The sequence below is a fragment of the Passer domesticus genome, chromosome 4 (assembly GCF_036417665.1).
Source record: "Passer domesticus isolate bPasDom1 chromosome 4, bPasDom1.hap1, whole genome shotgun sequence".
Lineage (NCBI taxonomy): Eukaryota > Metazoa > Chordata > Aves > Passeriformes > Passeridae > Passer > Passer domesticus.
In genome coordinates this window covers 47,082,057-47,102,653 of record NC_087477.1, presented here as the reverse complement: position 1 = coordinate 47,102,653, position 20,597 = coordinate 47,082,057, and the positions used below count along the sequence as shown (strand labels likewise).

At 39.0% G+C, this 20,597-nt stretch overlaps 1 protein-coding gene across 1 annotated transcript in view; it reads right to left on the bottom strand.

Annotated features, from left to right (window-relative positions):
• The window catches only part of LOC135299148 (uncharacterized), a 475,254-nt gene that overhangs the window by 375,740 nt on the left and 78,917 nt on the right, over positions 1 to 20,597 (bottom strand). The window lies entirely within an intron of this gene.

Genomic DNA, 20,597 nt, shown 5'->3' with positions numbered 1-20,597 from the left:
AGAAAAGCTTTTTATGTTAAGTCTTATTAACACTAAGAATATGGTCCACATGGCTGTGTTAGAAGAGCATGAATATGTAGAAACTTGGTGTGTTCATATGAAAAGAAAAAATGGGATAGAAAGCAATGAGTAGTCTCAAACTAGAGTGTGATTCAACACTCCATTGAAGAAGTGGAAAGATGAAATATTTTAGCAAGTCTCGAGGTGATAATATTTAGATAGAGCTTAGCCTGTAAAATTGCTGGCCTGCCTCTCAAACTGTAGACAAGATCACTAACTGAGAAAGAAACATTCAAATTATTCAGCAGTTATAATGATGTTTCTTGCTTGGGTACCATTATTCCAACCTTTTCATACATGAAAAGAGTCTTCCTGAAGCATGTAGGTGGGTGATACGTTTGTATTAATACATAAGATTTCAATTTTCTATTGCCAAAACCAGCATAGGTACATAAAAGTCAAAGTAACAATAAACATGGCATAGTGCTGCTGAATATGAACTGCCCTGGGTGAACAGACACATCTGATCATGTTTTTCAGGAGAATGTGTTTGGATTTATATTGTATTCTAGGGCCCTATTTATCCACTCAGTCTTATCAGCAAAATAAGATTTTATTTTCTCCACCAGATAGTATCAAACGAGGCCTGGATTGCTTTGGTTTGAGGTGGTAATAAGTCAATTGCTGAAACAGCTATAACTTCAGGAAGGTGGTTTTACACACATGTATTTATTGCCTTTATCAGTCACTGAAGTTATGCACTGACCTACCTTATCCCAGGGGCTTTTCAAGTGAATTTACAAGCAGCTGACAACTTTTTTTTTATTCTTGTCTTGGTCTGATTTTTGATGCTAAGCTCTGGTAAGTATCATCTATTAATATCTAACAGTACGGGATTTTAACCAGCATGCAATTTAGGACCCAGATTCAATATTTGCAAAATCAGTGGTCCTTTATCAGCACATATCTGTTTCCAGCCCAAGGATTACATCACTTTGTTATCTAGTTTATACAGACAGGTGAAGCAGCCAGGAAAAATGATCGAGATAAGAGTGAAGGTAATCATGGAAAGAGAAAACATAATTAAATGCTTTATGGGAAAGGTTCCAAAACATGGAGCAGAACTCTAGCATCCACTGCAGTATTTCTACAGCAGAAACAGATAGGATGTTTTTTGCCAATTGATTTGTGAGTGATGTATCAGGTTTATTGAAAACAAAGGAGCAGTTGTCCTGTTAACAAGAGAGGAATTAACCTATTGAGAAAGAAAAAGAACAGGACAGTGAGACCACAGAGCATCCAGGCAATGGGAAGCTTTAGAAACCCCATCAGTGAGACACAGCCAATGTCATGAAGCCTGAAGTGAGGCCATATGGGATCTATTTCATTAGACTGTTGAAGTGAAAAGATATGCACTCTCTGGGTTGTGAAACCAATGAATACAAATTTACATTCCAATTTTAATTCTCCAGAATGTTTTCAGAAAATTTAGCAAATGCCTTCATGAACTTAAGGACTGGGCTCATAATAACATAATGAAACTCATTCCAGCTAGAAAGAAACACACAGGATGTCCAGAAAAATAAGTCAGACTTCTGCACCCTATAAGTGTTGCAGAAATGAAAATTATCCTTTTTTGAAGTTCTTATGGAGAGCTATTGCCTTGCAGTTTTTGATAAAGGAAGATGGAGAGAGACAATTCAATTCAGCACTTGGTGAGTCTGTAAGGCACAATCTAGTTTAAATTGTACCACATCATAGGACTGGAATTTAAAATCATGAAAATTCATCTTTTTCCTCCTTTTGTAGACAATTCTAGACACAAACCACAGTGAAGACAACCTCTGAACACTGACAGACAGTAGCTGACACTGCTGAATGCACAACTTTCTCCAGCAAGGTCATGGACACGCTGGAAAATTTTGCTTCTATAAATTTTATTGACTTTCAGTTTCTGATAACACTAAGTGAAAGCACACTGAACTCTGGCATTGTGCCATGAGAGACTATTTAATTCTGACAGCCAAACCCCACAGTTTGCTGAGTCACAGCAAACTCACAGTAATAAGTCTGTGTAAATGAAAGGCACCTTGTGTCAAAGACAACTTTGTAATGTAACTTTGACCAGACTCTAGTTTATTTTCTGTCCCTCCTACAGCGGAAAATAATCAGAATATAACTTTGAGAGAAAAATGCAGGTTCTGCATGTGAAATTGTTTGAAAACACTCCAGTTCACCTAGTTTATAACCGTTCCTTAGTTTCCCTAGTGTCTGTATGGTGAAAGGAATAAAACAGCTCCAGGAGTAATACAATTTAATTCCACTTGTTCTTGTTGCACAGTCACAGGTCACACACTGTCTGTCAGTACGCTTTGGTGGAACGAAGAAAATGTAGAATAGCAATTTTATAAATACATTTTACTTTTTGTTTGCACAACATTGATTTCCTTATGACAGAGGGTGACCCAAATTGTATTCCTCAGTAGGAATAGGTAAGTACTTGCTTCTGGTTTTTAGGATTCTTGTCATGTACAATTTTTCTTTCAAAATGAGCAACACATCTTCATCTGCCCCAGTTAAAACATGCAAATAGGAAAACATAGTGAAAGAATCCTTTGCTTTAAATATATTTTGGTAGTTAGAGGTGAAAGACCTAGACTGTCATTGAGCACTGGTCAAATCTGAGCTTACAAAACCCACTTATACTAAAGCAAGAGTGAACTGTATTCAATTATATATATCATAAAACCATTGAATGCTTTGGGTTGGAAGGGACCTTCAAAATCCTCTAGTTCCACCCCCCCTCCTGTGGCAGGGACACCTTCCACTAGACCAAGTTGTTCAGAGCCCCATTCATCCCAGCTTTGAACAATTCCAGGGATGGGGGAGCTTCACAGAGCTTCTCTGGGCAACCTGTCCCCAGTGCCTCACCACCCTCACAGTAAAGAATTTCTTCCTAATTTTATTTCTAAATCTACTCTCTTTCAGTTTGAAGCCTTTCCCCCATGTCCTGTCACTCCATATCCTTGTAAAATGTCCCTCTCCAGCTCTCTTGCAGGCCCCCTTCAGGTACTGGAAGGCCACTTAAAGGTCTCCCTGGAGGCTTCTCTTCTCTAGGCTGAATATCAAAAACACTCTGAGCCTTCCTTCACAAGAGAGGTGCTCCAGCACTCCCCTTAAACTCAGTTTCTCTGGAGCTCTGTTCCCACAAAAATTAGCTCAGCATAGTGAAGTCTTCAATGCTTCTACTGACCACCCACAAAGATACAAAGTCCAACACACAACTCCTAACATTATCCCAGAAAAGCTATCCAGGCTATTTTTGAGCCATCTGGGCAATTTAAAAAAGAATATTAAAAGCCTAAGATGCTCTCTTTTCTCTTCATGAACATTAATGGTAAAGAAGTTGTGTTTAATTCTTTTTCCAAAATCATCTCTGCTGGACAAGCACAACTTAAAAATGTTTTCTCGTACTATCAACTTCCAGAATATGCTCAAGATTTCTGTACTATTCAAATGAACAAAGTGCCTCAAGTCTTCAATAGTCTTGTTGAAAAATTATATAAAAGCTAGAATCCCATGTGCTGTACAAAGCAAGCCTCTAACTACACAGTTGAGATCAGTGGAGAAGCAGTACTTCCTAACACAGGTCTGAGAACATCTGCCTTCTGTCCCTGACACGGTGCTCCTGAGTAGTGCGCTCTTGGTAGGGCTTCAAAGTACAGTGGCTGATTTTGACTGTGCTTCTCCTTTACAAGTCCTTGGGGAACCAAGCAAGGCTCTTTCTCAATTTGCCTACGAGTGACCACAGAATGGCCTCTTACTGATGGTACTTTTAAAAAGCAAATCTTAGATTTGTCATTTCTTTGGGGCTTGTCCTTGCCAAGCTGGCTTTATATTATTTAGCGAAGGCAAACATTAAACTGACATCACCTCTCGGTCTTACACTCCATGTGCATGAAAACTCCTTCTTAACTTCTTCCTTAATTTTTACTTGTAACGATTAATGATAAAGCAAATTAAGGTAGAGCTACTTCACATTATGTGCAATGTGCACATGATGAAATAGGATACAATAATTTAAAAGATCACAAATTAACCCACCCTCATCACAAGTGCAGTGACTTATCAACTTCCCAAAACCATGATGAAATCCAGGTAACAGATTCTAACAAAGCAAAATCACAACTTAATATAAACTGCTGCAGATTATACATATTGGTTTTGATGTTTTTTCTTTATGTCTAAGAACACCATCAGAGAAAAAGTAGGGAAAAGTATCTGTTTATAGGTAAGAAAGTGAACAATCCCATGCCACAGCCCACAAGTCCAGATAGATGCAACATATTAGCAATCTACAAAAAACATTTTATTCTAATATCCTCTTAAATATATACATATTTATGCCAAAGCATAAATAATTTTATTCCGTAGTTTGGAACATTGAGACACAAACATAATGAATTGTCCAAAATTCCTGAGGAAGCCTTCAACAAAGATGAAAACCTAGACGTTCTGACTTCCCGTTCACTGATTAAGCCATGAGACTTTCCTTTGCCATGTAATAAGAGTGGTGCTTTACAGACCCAAGTCTACCATGAGTTACACTTATAGAACCCATGTAACGTACAACGGAATTTTACACTGCCCTTTATTTTACTTATTTTATTTAGATAACACTGTGAGAAACAGCTATTGCCCAGAGGTGTGCAGCTCCACCACCAGATGCAACCAGGCTGGAAAGTTTCTCCAGTGACCAGGTCATAGTTAGCTATACCCTTTTTTTTACTTCCCCTCAAAGCCAGGCATTCAATTAATTTATCAGCTACCACTAGTCAGCCACCAACTTTGTTCTTTTTTTAAAGCTTTCATGAAAAAAAATCAAAGGACTTGTGAAAAACATAGTCAGAAGAAGCCCCATTTAGGATAGCACTTAAAATTGATTTCCAATGAAATCATGGCTGGGCATGACAAGGAGGGTAGTAAGGGATTATGTCTCTGTGACTGACTCATGTGTTTTGCTGTTCTTTGAAATCAAGAGCATTGATTTTTTTATAGTTTTCCTTGGGTTTGCTTCCAGCATCCTGCGAATCCCCAGGGCCCAGAAAGATACAATGTTTGACACACAGGGAAGTTGCTGAAAGGTCAGTGTGCTCAGTACACATTGCAGCATCTGTGCTTCTGCTATGTTTGCCAAGATCCAAGCAAATTCAAGGAAGAAAATTATATTTGAAGAGCATTTTACCTGAAGTTTTTCATCCTCCTGAAAAATACCCACAATTTCTAACCTTTATTTATATATTTTTGCACAGACTGTCCACACAAGTTAAAACAGGCTGGCGTCTGAGTTTTTCTACACTTAGTTTAGCAAACTCACTTTCTAGTACAAGCCCAGCTTTTCCCTCTAAATTAGTGAGATCATCCAGATCCACATGAACAAACATCACTGGAACACAACTGGCACTGACCCCCAGCACAGCCTGGCCAGCTCTGTGTCACCAGCTTGTCAGCAGCATTTACTGGCACTGGCAATGGCAAATTCCAGCTTGTACCCCAACACCGACTGATATTTTCCCCAGCCTTGCAGTTAAGCCCCAGAGCAAAAGGTGGCTCAAAAACCAAATGTGGAATAATTTCTAAAGTCAATCTGAAACAAGTCATGGCCTTAGCATTGACTGAACATATATCCCAATCTAACCTTCCCCCTCCCACAGTGAGATACCCTTGTCTGCCACTGACCTGACAGAAGAGCATCTCTGTCTCCCTTACAGACACTCTCCTTTGCCATGGAGCTCTCTGAATTCAAGCCCCAATTTGAGCTCCAGTCTTTGCACCCCACTTCTTTGCACCCCACTTCTTTTCCCCAGAGAGGGTTTTGCCCCATTATTCTTCCAGGTGTGATAGAAATTAGAAGTAGGTTTGTGGTGGATTTTGGATTATTTTGTAGGTATGGTTTTACACAGTGTAGCTTCTCACCTTCATCCCAGCCAAAGCTGTTTATAACCTAAAAACTGCTTTACGATCAGCTTTTTGCCTGAACTCTGAAAAATTTCCCCAGTAACCTGCAATGAACTCAAGTTTTGCCTTTTTTCTTTTATGTCTTTGCTTTATGTCTACTTTATTCACCATGTTATCTAGTGATCCAATCTCCCATTTCAGAGCTTGTTTCCCAATGGCACTGGCTCACACCAACTCTCAGCTTTAACAGGCCCTGTTAATTGTTATATGACTTTATAAATTTAGACAAACAACCTCTAATTCCATGCATAACTATTTACTTCCAGAAGGCTACATAGCCTTAATTTGGAAGCAAATATACAGCCATGAGCACTTTCATATGCCTACCTTGCTGAAAACTGAGTCTTTTATTAAGGCAGCAGTGCCAAGAGAACTTCAAACATGTTAAGATGCTCAGAGCTTGACAAGAATCAGAGATTTTATTGGAATTTCTATGAAAATTAACTTATTTTTCTTGCAGTAGGGATACAGTGATGTTTTAGACATGAGACAATGTCTGCTGTGCACATGTACTGTCTCGTATTACTCTGGAGGCCACGTTTCCACTTACATTATAGCCTCAGAGGGCATTATTGATTAACGTAAAAGTAATGATCAGAGAGGTTTTATGTGGCAAGACTATTACGATCTGATGACAAATTGACCTATTTTGTTTTATTTTCTTCCTACATCTAACAAGACTAAATTATATCTAAGAACAATTGGTAATAGCTGAAAATGTAATCTGTTAGCTGCAGCAGTGAGCCACATAATCAAATGAGGAAAAGAGGTGAGGCAGCCTCTGCCTGTCTTTGGAAATGAGAGTTTGCATATGAACATTTAGACACACATGGAGCCAAACTGAAAGGGTTTAAATAAGCATGATCATTTCTGGATTCAAACTTATGGGTCACACTCACAGTAACACCTCACCAGGCTACCAGAAATCAGCCTGACAGAGAAGCTGCTCTTCACCTGGACCACAAGGTCACTCCAAAAGAACAGAAGGACACTACAGAAGGACTACACACAGATGAACTCCAGGAAAATTTGCGCACCTTTCTGAACATGACAGGGAGATTTCAGCTGGGAGCCCATCCTGAAAGGGACACTCTGCCGTGCATCTTCAGTAAACTCCTCACAGGAAAATGTGGGCTGCTTAGAGGCAAAAAGAGCAGAGACCTTCAGTCACCCAGGTGGTCACAGATTGTAAGTGATACCTGCAGTTTTACCAGAAGCTCTCAGACAAGTCTGCAGGCAGGAGCCAGGCACATAAACCCAGGCATGTAAAACCAGTCTGCAGTACTCACAAGGCTGGCGACTCATCTGCAGCAGGAATGTCACAGGGATCTGAAGGCAAATCATTCTCAGCTCTGCCAAGGGTTGTCCTGCTGTCTCTTAGCTTGGTGAAGAGGTAAAACACTGCAAACAGCAGGAGCCTCACAGAGACAGCAGCAACTGAAGGGACCAAACTTCGGGGTCACTCAGGTGATGGGAAGTGACTGTGCTCTGCTACATTCACCTCTCTGTAGGTAAGTCATGGCTTTCAGATAAAGCATAAAACATGAGCTAATTAGACCTTTATTTTCTTTTCAAATCCAGATTACAGATTTTGGCAGAGAAAGTCATCAGTAACTCAGAACCCTGGCAGCTCATGCAGTGAAGAAGTTTTGTGCCTGTCCTTCTGCCTCCAGGCCAACAGCTGCTTCACTCAGAGTTGTTCTTTGTGATAAGCAGTATCTCAAGTGCACAGCTAAGGCAATAGCCTGCTGGCTTGCAGACTACAAGCTTGCATATAAGTAGTAAAGACTAAAATGGGTTTATTTCCTTTAGGGAAATATTTTTTCACCTGATAAACTGTAGAGGTGGTCACTAACTGTGGAGTAAAAAAGTTATGCAAGGTATTTGTTGCTAAAAATGCTGTACTTTCCTTTTTAAGAACTGCAATAAATATTAAAGCGATTTAGAAAAATTTCTAACTGCATCAAACAATTCTGCAGTTCAGATTTATGTTCACAGCATAATTTTATTCAGAGGTAATTATACAAGACATGTATGTTCCCAAGAAGGTTTTTGTGATGCTATCTGTTTTATTTAAACAATAATTGCCACGCAAAATTGACTTGGGAAGCTGGGCTTTCCACTGAACACTTTAGCTTATTTGACAATAAGCAGAAAATGGACAAGAATGAGGGAATAGTAAGTATTCAAACAGCTGCATATGCTGATAATGAAAAAATTGATCTGTCAATGAGCCTACAGTCCACCACTTCTGTAAAAGAAGACAATAGCAAATGAAGTTAGCAGGCCCCCACTGAAAAGTGCCAGCTGCAAATAGGCTGTCTGGATGTCTGGAAGGATGGGGGATTCAAGAGGGTTACAGCTTTCACAGTGAAACACAAGGCAAAGCAGTACTATGATTTGCTGCAAATATAATGACTTAGCAGCAGGCACAGATCATGCCATGCAATGATGGAAAGAGCCAATGTACCAAGCTGCTGGAGTACTTGTCCAGAGGGTCTACACACACTCCCCTGCATACACACACAGACACGCTGTGGAGAAAAGGATCCAATTAGCATGACTAATAGAAGTTCAAATGAAATAGCATTGCTGCATTTCTCTACATTTTCTACCAGTATACATCTGGTAGTAATATAGGATAAATATTCTTTTTCAGTTATTTTAAAACATTTACTTTAAAACAAACATTGATTAAGTTATGCTAAACTGTGTACATCACTGATTTGTAATGTCATGGACTGACAAAAGCAAACCAAGCCCAGAGTCCAGAAAAAAGATAATTGCTCAGTCATGTCATAAAACATTAGGGTAAAAAAATTGTGTAGTAATACACCCATGGTATTGCAGATGAGATCTTGCCCATCTTGAAGCTACTTTCAGTATGACAGTGTTGGAGACCTGCAGGATCAATAAAATATTGATTTTATATCTTTTCTTTTGCCAGGCTTGGCAGAGAAAAACTGCCCTTCCGTTGGAATGGTTTCAAGGATTACAAACAAAGAAACATTCAAAACACCCCAGCTGATCATGAAAGAAGCCACAGAGACAAGGGTGAGTAAAATCTGTCCACTTGGGAGAAAAAATTATTCTTTGAGTAGTTTTACCTATATTGTGAATTTCTGATGTTCTGAATATGCTATGAGTCAAGTAACATTTTCTTTCAGAAGACAATAAAATTTCAAGAGCTTTGAAGGGGAAATCACATTGTTACTATGATGGTCTGGATCTGATCCATTATTTGCATTTTATTTCCCTCAGGAATGTAACATAATAAAATTCTCTTAAATGTGATGGACAGGGAAAATGTCCACAGAGAGAAATGCTTGTCTCCCCAGAATGTAAAAAATGCCAGGATGGGTGAATCTTTGTAGCAATTTTTTTCACCTTCAAGATGAGCAAGACTAGGGCGTGAACTTTCATTAGTTTTACAGTTTCTACACTAAAATATGTGGAACTCTAGAAGAAGCATGAATATATTAACAGGACACCATGAACCAGTAAAATCTGAGTAACACCACTCTTATATTCAAAAATGCTGTCTCCAGCACAGTATTTCCACCAGTTTCTTTCAGTGTCTTTTAGGACACTTGTTTAACTGTTTTTTTTCCTATATTTTCAACAGCAGGATTTTAGGAGACTATGAGAAACTGTGGGAGAAATTTTATTAAGTGATCAAAACAAAATTCTTTTGTAAACTGGCACTTTTAGAAACCTGCATTTATTGATGCATGGAAATTATGTGTCTAGTTTTACTCTAACACCAAAAAAAGTAACAATCTTACCTTCAGTAGCTATCAATAATTACACAATAACTCTTAATAATACTTTGCATAGTACATGCAAACAACAGAACGTCCAGCAAAGATCTCCTGAAAGTATCCCTGTAACCTGTATGAATATACAAACCCTCCTGTTGCAGGTGTGTAAGCTGCATCTCAGAGCAAAGACTTCAGGCAATTTGGTGAGGGATACACCATACCCTCCTGAGAACCCATGAGTTGAGAGCATCCAGCCCCTTGGACATGTAATTAAGACTATTATTGGCTCTTTGTGTGACCAAAGTGCACAATGATTTTTTCCCCTTTGTAATAAGTTTGTTTATGCCCATCAACAAAAGGCCCTAGAAGATACACTGGCTGCTCAGCAGTGTCACTTCTTTGTCAGACACAAGGTTTGTCACACCGAACAACGTGGCTCCAAAAACCCAATGGCTTCATATCCTTTATATAAAATTATGAGATCCTGAAATTTTGAGAGTAGACTCAAAATGATGAATTTATATTCTCCATGTAAAATCCGAAAGCAGCCTGAAGCCATCCAGCAGCACTTCTACATAACTCCACACAGGACCTAAGCAAGTCTGATGCCTTAGCCTTACATTCCATGAAGAATTGTTGACAAAGTTAAATCTATTTCATAGCATAGAAGGTGCTTCGAAAGAAAATGTAATTTTAAAAATGTCTTCATAAACTATTTACAAATCAAACAAATAATAGGAGACCCATTCAGATAAACTCAGTTTGTGTTATGAGAATGAATAGCATTTGAGTGATAACCATTTCCTTTCTATATTTTAAAATCTCAGTGGAGTTTAAAATCAATAGATTTTTACAGCTAATTCATTTTACCACCAATTTATATTTTTCAAATAAAATAAGAACACTTTTGATTTCTAATACATCTTCATTTCCTCTTTATAATTTTTTTAATAATAGGTAGTCTATCAAATAATTCTCTCACTTTTTATTCTTAAATATTGTTTTCTTTTATAAGCCATGTTGTACACATGTTAAGTTGCTCTATAGATTATGATATTTTTAGCAGTTTCATAAATTAGCCTTCTAAAGTGATTAAGCTGTTTTCTAGACTCCAGAAATAAACTCCTCAAACAAAATGATGTATTTTTCATCAGACGATAAACACCCACAGTGGAAGCACTTTATTTCTCCAGAGCTGCAAATATTTTGAACATCTACTTGTCATCAGTACATGAACTATATATATATCATGCAAAGAAAAACCAATTACCCACCTATCAAGTGCAGTGAAGAGAAAGCCACGTGCCCCTGTTGCTGTTTCAATTACCTTGAATTACCTATGTCCTTGAAATGCACAATTACATCTCCCACCAAATACCTGACATGGATATCTTGAATATATTTGCCTGACATGGACCTGTGAGCTAGCTGGACATACCTCGCACCAGCTGGGTTTGCCTAAGGTGACTCCTGCCTTCTAAGTGCATGAGGAATGGGGGAAAGAGCATCTCAGGATGAACTGCCCCTGCCATGGCATTTGTCCCCTCCAAGGTGTCTCTCTAGTAAGCAAGAACTGACACCATCCCCCTGTTCAGAGTGGAGGGAGAGCTCATTGCTACTCAGCACAAGTGCTAAAGGTAATGGGTGTTTGGCACCAATGAAAGTAAGAGACAGAATAAAATTCCACAGAGCACATAAGAAGCATAAAACACACCCTGTTTGTTCTGCCAGCTGGAGTTACTGTGGTCACTCTTTCCTGACCATGCTCAATGTATCCACAGCAGCCATTCCCACTTTGGAGCAGGAAGGGTTACTGGTGGAAGACTGGGCAGACAGTCACTCTACTTTGCTCTTCCTGTTTTTCAAAAATGTTTAGTAAGTCTGTCTATCCTGAAAAGACCATAGACAGCTTTCTGCAAACAAGAATAATCCTATTTAACTCTGCAAAAATTAATATTTTTGGCAGTCTATGAGTCTTAGAATTTCTCACAAGTTTATTTATTCTAGTAGATTATACCATTTCCTCCCTTCTAGGCAATCTATCTGTTAAGATTTCTTCTGGAGTGTCTCACTAATTCAGGCTTGGGAAAGTAGGCAGTAAAATCAACCTGTGTTATAGACAAAAGGGAAGTTTTATAATTCATAAATATCTGAGTCCTGTAAAAGGGAAGAAGCAGTTTTAATGAGCTCTTAAAACCTAGCAGAAGAAAAAAGGAGGTATAGAGTAGACAGGAGCTGTTCTTTTAGGATATGAAATGCAGGGTAGGTGGAAGAGACTTTTCCTATTACTGCCACATACTCTATGATGATGTGACAGGAGAAGCTAAACCAGAATATTTTTGGTTCCCTTTAGGATTCAGCCATGACTGAAATAGTCCTTCTTTTGTTCAAGAAAAACTTCAATTTAATATGCAGATTTATATTGTAGCTGGAGGAAAAAGATAACCCAATCCACCGCATTTGGTTAACTGTGAGAAAGCAACATGGTGTTCACAGGAGGGGACAGCAACATCACAGTAACTTGTCCCACTCCGTCCCACCCATCTCCTAGCCTAAGGACAAGCAGCTCTAGTTCAGTGCTGGAGCAGAAAATTAGAACTTATTTCATTGGCAGTCACACAAAATATCCTTTTTTCTTGTCTTCTGATCATGAACAGAAGATATTTCCTGTGCCCTCTCCCTTTAAAACTACCCCGGTTTATGCCTAGTGCAAAGATTCTTCTGCTAAGACCAGAGTCTGACCCCACCAGTCCCATCTGTGGTGCAGTACCCCTGCATCTCATCCCATCTCAGTCTAGGTAAGTGATATACTGTATCTGGGGCTCTAAAACCTTGCCATCTATTATAGTGTAGGAGAAAATCCTCTATAAAACTAAATAACCGAAAATGGTTTTGAGCTTAAATGCAAGTATTACACATAATCACAGTAAGCCTATGAATGTGCCAAATCTCCTCCCTTCTAATATATGGTGGCAATAAATTATTTTTTCAACAAGGTAAAACTGAAATATTATTAACATCCAGACAATGTGCTGTTACCAATTACTTTTTTTCTCTTGATATCTGGAAGAAATATGAATCCTATTCAAGGTCTTTCTGTGGGGAGGTGAGCTGTAAAATGACAATTTTAACGGAGACTAGATAACAATTTTGGTCTTTTCTCCTATCAAAGAGAAAGTTACGTAATTTCCTCCATAATAGAAAGGTCTTCTAAGGAATATAATTTCTTTTGAAAACTAGTACATGGAGGAAAGAAAGCATTAATGAGACTTTGACTGCATCTCTGCTATTGCTATTATACGATAATCTTTAAAATTACTCACCTGTTGTATCTTGCTTTTTAATCTAGTCTTAAAATGAAAACTGAATCAGATACTTTATATACTTCATTTGCAGCCGTTTCCACTGAAACATCATTCTGGAGAAACTTCTATTTTCTAAGGGGGAGCTGTCACAGTAGCCACACTAGCTGTCACTAGGCATAGCTGCATTGCTGGCACACCTAACCTAGCTCCTTCTGCAGGGAGCCACATCCACTGACACAACCCCAGATATCTGGGAATCAGTCTGACCAAGCACTGTGTCCTGCTCAGCACCGCTGAAGTTGCTGTTGGATTTATTTGCTGGGACTGATCATGTGTTAACATGTGTTATGTAACACATATGCCTGTACCTGAGCTGGTGAAGTCTGTACTCTGTTAAGGGGTACAGACCCCTGTATGGACAGCTTTGGCTGTGAATCAAGGCAGGGACATAGCTTCCAGTTCTTGCAAACCAATGCAAGATGACTTATTGAATTCCTTCAACTCTTTTATGAAGCAAATTTTGCTTTACTGTTTTGCATTGGGTTTTCTTTCCCTGTCTTTCAGACGAGATACTGTCTTGTTGAACAGCTAAAGCAAAACTCATCCACAAAGAGGGTAAAGGAAGGGTATAGGAAGAATGGGCACAGAAAAAGCATGACATGGAGTGATAATTAGAGGTTGTTAGAGACATCAGTTCTGATGCCTTTGAGGCAAGAGGCTCCCAGAATCACATGAACTTCTGAGCACCTCTCAGCTGCACAAATGCACAAGGCAACAAAAGTAGGAGTTCTGCAAACTAAGAAGACCCTTTGTCTTTTACCCAACCCAGTATTTCCAGATGCCAGCAGTCTACCAGTAACTTACAGAGAAGACAAAATAGGACCAAGCAGCCCCAGAGCCTATTCCACAGCATAACCTGCAAGCAGAGCGGCAACACTGACACATGCATATATCCTCTAGCACAGCTGGTCTACTACACTTGGTCTCTCCAAATGCTTGTTTCTTTCATCCCTCCAGATGAAAACCTGGTGATCTTGAGGGTACAGCTGCCCACTTAGACTCACATACAAAATTTCTGAGCCATCAAATAAGCTGTGCACCCCCTGACTGCCCACTCCCAAGCTTTCTGATCATGCAGAGAACCATGAGGCCAGGGAACTACCCAGCCAACTTCCCTAGTTCTGGGACACCACCCAAAAAGCAGTAGGAGGGGAGGATGAGAGATCTGATAACTTTTGATGGCAAAAATGTTGACTGTCTGAGAGTGAAAAGCACTTGTTTACTACATATTTGATCCCTTTCCATGTAAATCCATGCATTTCAGATGCATGTTTCCACTGAACAACAGGGAATCAGCCTGTGTGTTTCAAAGTAGAGGTGGCCTTTTCTGTACGTAAAATTTGTAGACATAACCACCCCAATTTTAACCACAAAAAACATTACTAAATACATTCCAGTAGATGGCAGGGTTACGTTGTGACAATGCTGAAAGTCTGAAGTTGAAAGTGCTTCTGGGGGTACAGCTCAAATACTGGTTAAGTAAATTTAATTACCAGAATGATCTAATATCTGAAAAGACACAAATACACATTGGATTAACTGATAGAATGTGATGCTGGAAATGCAGAAATTATATTTTAACATAGTGAAAGCTTAAATCTCAACATAGTACTAAAAATGAACTTTGTGAAAAATGAGTTTCATTGAGATAACCACTTATACCACAGGACTGACATGACACAAACCACAGTATTTAAAGTGAGAATCCACTGAGGAGCTAAGTTACGCTCCACGAAGTTACCAGCCATAGAATACAGTCAGGAGAAAAGCAAAAAGCCCTTGAAAATATTAGTGAAAATGATCAGCAAAAGCTGTTTTCAGGACAAAAAACCAATTCAGCTGGACAGTGTAGTTTTTGCCTTTTCTCAGGGACTGTGCAAAAATGAGCACCCCATTAAGGGAATTCAGTACCGCTTTTGTAAATTTGAGAAATCATGACCTCAGCAGGGTAGAGAACGGTTTCACAGGGTGGAACTCCCCTCAAAAACAGCCAGGAGAAAAGCCTCAGGGTGCATGAGGTCTCAGAAATGGTTTTTTACTTGTCAGGAACCAAAAAACTCAGCTCAGGATGACTGGCTGCAAATAGATGAGGTTTCATTTTCTTAAAACTACAGTTGTCTGAATTTACTTTTCCAGCCTGGGCTGTAAGATGTGCCCCACTGAATTTCAAACACAATGGCTCTACAGAATTATTTCCCTTGTAAGTGTCCCAAGGTTGTATGGTTTTATCCTCCTTGAAGGACAGATAATTTACATGAGATAGATATAAATGTGGTCACTCTGTTTGTGTCAACACTGATCTGAGAACATTTTTGGCAACTGTTAATGTCAAACCTCTGTACACTGCAGGCAAAATGAAATGGCTGCAGTGAAAAATACCACCCTACCCTTTATATGTTTTCTTTGGCAGAAAATATTCAAACATCAAACACCCAATACTGTTATTTCTCATTTGGTGTATGCCAGTTTTGACTTGACTCACTGAAATTACTCACTTATTTAATTTCACTATTCTACTGTAGAATTATAAGATTAGCTGAAATACTCTATCTATTCATAAAAAGTAGTTACTTTTGTGAATATCTAATAAAAAATGGAGGGGCTGATGACACGTGGTTTCTGAAAGTAAAAAAGCCCAGCCTGAGACACCCTCTCTGTCAGGATGTAGTCTGCATTTATTGCACTAGTGCCTCTGTGCAGTGCTACTCAGCTGCAGACCATGCTGAAAAGCAGAATTCTCATTCCTAATGATAAACAGTATCTTCAAAGACACATTTCCTATAATTTGCTGTAATAAAATACTCAACTTCCTCTGGTAAATGTATAGCATTTATAAAGAACATAGCTACATCAGTGAAAGGAGTTTTGAGTTTTGCTTTAATTTTATAAAATCCTTAATATTTTGTTGTCTTTTTTTTTGCTTTCACATATTAATGCCTGAACATATTACATTCTTTAAAAGTTTCATCTTATAGGTACCTTATTGATGATTCACACCTATTGATTCTCCTTGTTTCTGAAAGCATTTGCTTCATAAGAAATACAAACAAAAAAGAAAAAAAACCGGTATTGACTGTTTCTCTAAAATCCTATTGTATTTTTGCAGTTAGATAAAATACACAGAGCTTGACACATTCCTGAAACTCTGACTCTGGTGAGTGTAACATAAATGGTAATATTAACATAATCATCTTGATCTTTCCCCCCAAGAATAACATAACTCTAACTGTTCCAAGATCACATGTCCTTTCTCCCTCTTTCAGCCTCATGAATAATTTGGCTCATCTTTCTCACTGACATAAACATAGAATCCTGCTGAAGGTCATGCAACATGCCCAGTATCTTTTCATTCAGTTGCAATTCAGCACTGTACCCTGTGCCTTGTATTATTTTACACTCATGACATGCAGTTGTAGACTGTTTTCACAGTGGTGTAATGCCTGATAGTCAGTTCACGGAGTGAATGGTAAACACTGATGTTTCAAAAGCTAATTAGTGGTGAAGATTTGTTGTTTATTGCCCTATCACTGTTTATTCAGCTGGAAAGCCATGAGCCAGGCGAGGTCAGTTAAGGCGATTCGAGAAATGATCTTTGTTTCGTACAATGCAAAGTTGAATTAAATAAGATTATTTGGTAAGAAAAGAAAATAATTAAAGAGCCTGATGCATCTGATTATTAAGGTAACAGTTTTTGGGCCTTTAGCTCATCCAGCATCCCCACTAATTCATTTGTCAACCAATATATCTGTCTAAAGACAAAAGCTCTCTCAGGTTTGACAGAGAACTGAAATTCTTCTATGTCTGGCTCAGTGACTTTCTAGCCTTGAGCTTCATCTCATCAGTGTTCTCTGAAGCAATACTGTTTCCAGTTTTCAGCAGCCAGAAGGAAAAGTACAGGAAATCATGAGGCAGGGAAGTGGATGCAGAAAAAGAAAGGAACCAAAACTCTTATCTGTATGAAGTGTTCTCAGTTAACCTCAGCTTATACATGGAAAGTTTTGTGCTGGGGGGAGGGATGGTGATAGAGAGGTTCTCACCAGACCTTCTTTTATTTCTCCATGTCCTAAAAACTTGGTAGCTTTTTAACTGTGGTGCCAAACACTCTGAATCCAGTTTTCTGTGACATCACTGTGGAATTTTCCCTTCAGATCAGAAGAGGTGTGGATTTCACCCTTTCCTCAGCTGCCAATAATTTATGCAGACATATCTGCCCTTGCCTTAGCACAGCCAGACTTTCTGCAGCACACATCACTGACAAGCCTGAGAACAACGCTTTCAACACAGCTACAAGCTCATGCAGAAATGGTCCACACACCTGCTGCACTACCAGGAGAGACCTTTCCATCAAGAGAAGATACTGAAAAGCCTCAAAAGAAGAAGCTCAAAAAGAAAATTCAAGCACAATAAGCTGTTAATTTCAAGAAGAATCGTATGTGCTTTTACATAAGATAATGTTATAGGGACCACATAATCAGCGGGTTGTTTCATTTACAGACTGTGTATGACATATTTCAGGAAAGAATTTCCCCAGAAATGAGTAACAAAAGTGCATCACAGCAGAAAATGTCATCTTCAAACAAGCTGAGAATTTTTCTTCCTCTGGGAGGAGCAAAGGAGAGAGTCACAGTAAAGGTATAAAACAAGTTACCTTTGTAACCCCATGTCCTAAAAAATAAAGCATAAGGAGGAATAAAATGTAATTGGTCATTTCTGTCCTTGTAGAGGATAAAACTTGTAAAGAATTAAAAAAGGAACGACCACAGAAAAATAACAAATCCAGAAATGCAGAAGAGAAATAGTTAGCATTGCATGTTGTTATGAGGTATAAATAAAAACCACCAAAAGTTCATGAGCTTCATGCCTAATATTTTCTAAATTTATTTTGAGTTGTTTCAAAAGGTAGTGAGGAGAAACAAGAACAAAACACAAGCCACAGTGCTCTGGGACACATCAGACTAAGCTATTTCTGAAAGAACTAATACAAAGCTAGGTACCAAAAGAAGGGTGTCATTTTTGCAAGAATGTATGCTGGTTAAAATAAATTAATAAATCAAGTGCTTTGAACTAACACCCAAGATGTCTTGTTCAAGGCAGGAATACCTATCCCCTCCTGTGGCACCTCCTCCCACACCATTCTGGCATGTTTGGTCCAGGCCAGGAGTTCCCAGGACCATATGATTTTTCCATCTCCATCCTAAGATCACTTGAAGCCTTTCAGTTGTCCGTATCTTTCCCAAAAAATGGGATGGTACTCAACAAAGAAAGCAGTGATGATCTAGCTTGGAATTTCAGTCTTTCAGATGGGAATAATGTGATTACAAATTATAATGACTAAAGTAACAATCTTGGGTAATAGATATAACTAAAACTAAAACAGTGCTAGTATTTCAGAAATATTAACAATTTAAATGAGGTAAAGTAGCATGCTGAAGATATGTATCCTAATAAATAAAGTTATTTTCTCATCAGTATTCATGCAAAATCATCCAATTATACTTGGGGCTAGAATTTTTTAAAAAGAAACAAAGGAGTAAAATCACCATACTGAAACAAGATATTTTTCATAATCAAAATTTCCTTTTTACTTTATGAGAAATACAGCAAGCTAATTTCTAAATGGAATATCCCCTCATGTATTTATGTTGACTGGCATATTAATACAGCTGGTTTGCTGAGTACTATTTAAAAACTTCCTTTTTATGTAGCTTCTCTGTGGTTACCTTTCATTGTGTGGCACACAAGCTTGTCTCAGACATTCCTGTATGCCACTCCGCCTACGGGATGGAGGGACTATAACCACACAAACTGTACAATTTAATCTTATCTTAGATTTTTAACTGTATGCTTACAAGGCTTCCCTGATTATGCTGTTCAGATAAAACTATTAGCAATACCAAAGTTCTGTTTGCTCTAAGGTAAAAGGCTGCCTTTAATCAAATGATATTATAGTTTCATAGGAAGAGAATCTGATCACTGAAGCACTAAGTATGAAATGTCAGGGTTTATCTACAGCAGGTATTGTAAAAAAATTTAAAAAACAACATTGCCAATTTTATCATTCATGTATTTTCATGTATCTAGAAAAATATTACACAATTATTTAATCCCAGGTAAACTAGGGAGCTTTTTATAGCTTAACCAAAGCTAGGATACACACCCAGAAGACCTTTTATAGTTCCTGCTCAAATCAGTGGACCAGTCCTCTGCATGCAGCTGGTGCAAGCACTGTTGGAAGGTGGGATGGAAAAATGCCTCACTAAGTCCACATGCTCACCTGAGAGATGATAGTGATCACCCAGGAAAGGGCATGGAGCAAGTAATGTGGTGGCTGGCTCCAGCAACACAGGCTTATGTTCACCGAAACCTGAGGAGCTTGAAAGGATAGACCCTGCAGAAGGAAAGATGTGTGACTTTTCCAAATACAAAAATTTACAAAATACAAAAATTCAGCCTCATATCACACATAGACAGACAGTGGCAGAGTGTTACCTGACTTAAAGGAGTTTGTCAGACTGGAACTCAACTCTCTGACTTGCTCCATCACTAACTGATAAATAAATTCTACTCAATTGTGTTCAAAACCAGTACTTCAAGAGAGGAAGAAGGAAAACCAAGCCCATAATTAGTGTGGTCAAGCTAGCACAAATCACAAGTCAGTGGCCAACAAGGACCTATGACTTAAACAGCTCCTCCCACCAAGTGAATGCTTTGCTGGAAGAGTTAGTAAGAAGCACACTCCTTGACTGATTCCCTCAGCTGCCAAGTTTGAAAACACCAAACGAATCTTTCCTACTGTCTTCAATTTTCTCCATTTTGAAGACACTGAACACAAGAAGCCCTGGCTGTCAACAGCCTGATCTCACCAGTGCCTGCACCACTCCCAAGCACTGGATGCATCCATGTTCGACCCCTTCACTTCCTACACGGTGGGACCAGGAGCCCAGGCCCTTGACATAACTAGCTCAGCTCCCTGGAGTGGGTCTGCCTCCCTATTTCTGAATCCTTTGCTGCTATTCCTCTTCAGTTTCCCCTGGGCAGACTAGAGACCTGCTTTGATGTATACCACAGTGTACTTCACATACACCTTCCCCTGCAATGAAATGCAGTCCTAACCCAAGGTTTTCTGCCAGTTTCAGCAAATGCTTTCTCATCTGCTCTCCATGAGCAGAGGAGCTTCAGCTACTGCTCCCTGGAAGCAATCAGAACAGGATAGCAAGACCAAGGTCCAAGCCTGGCCATAAAAGTAACATCTGGAAAAAAAAATCTGGAAATACAGACCTCCATGGTTTAACCCACTGGTCTTGCCACTCAGCTGAAGGTCACTCTGCATCCTCCTCTTCTGATGCCACAAGGTCAGGGAGGAAGCACGGGAAAACGGCACAGGACTGTGGCACACACCAGATCCCTGCCTGCAGCTGGGCACCTACATCCTAATCCTTTTTTTGGCAGCTGC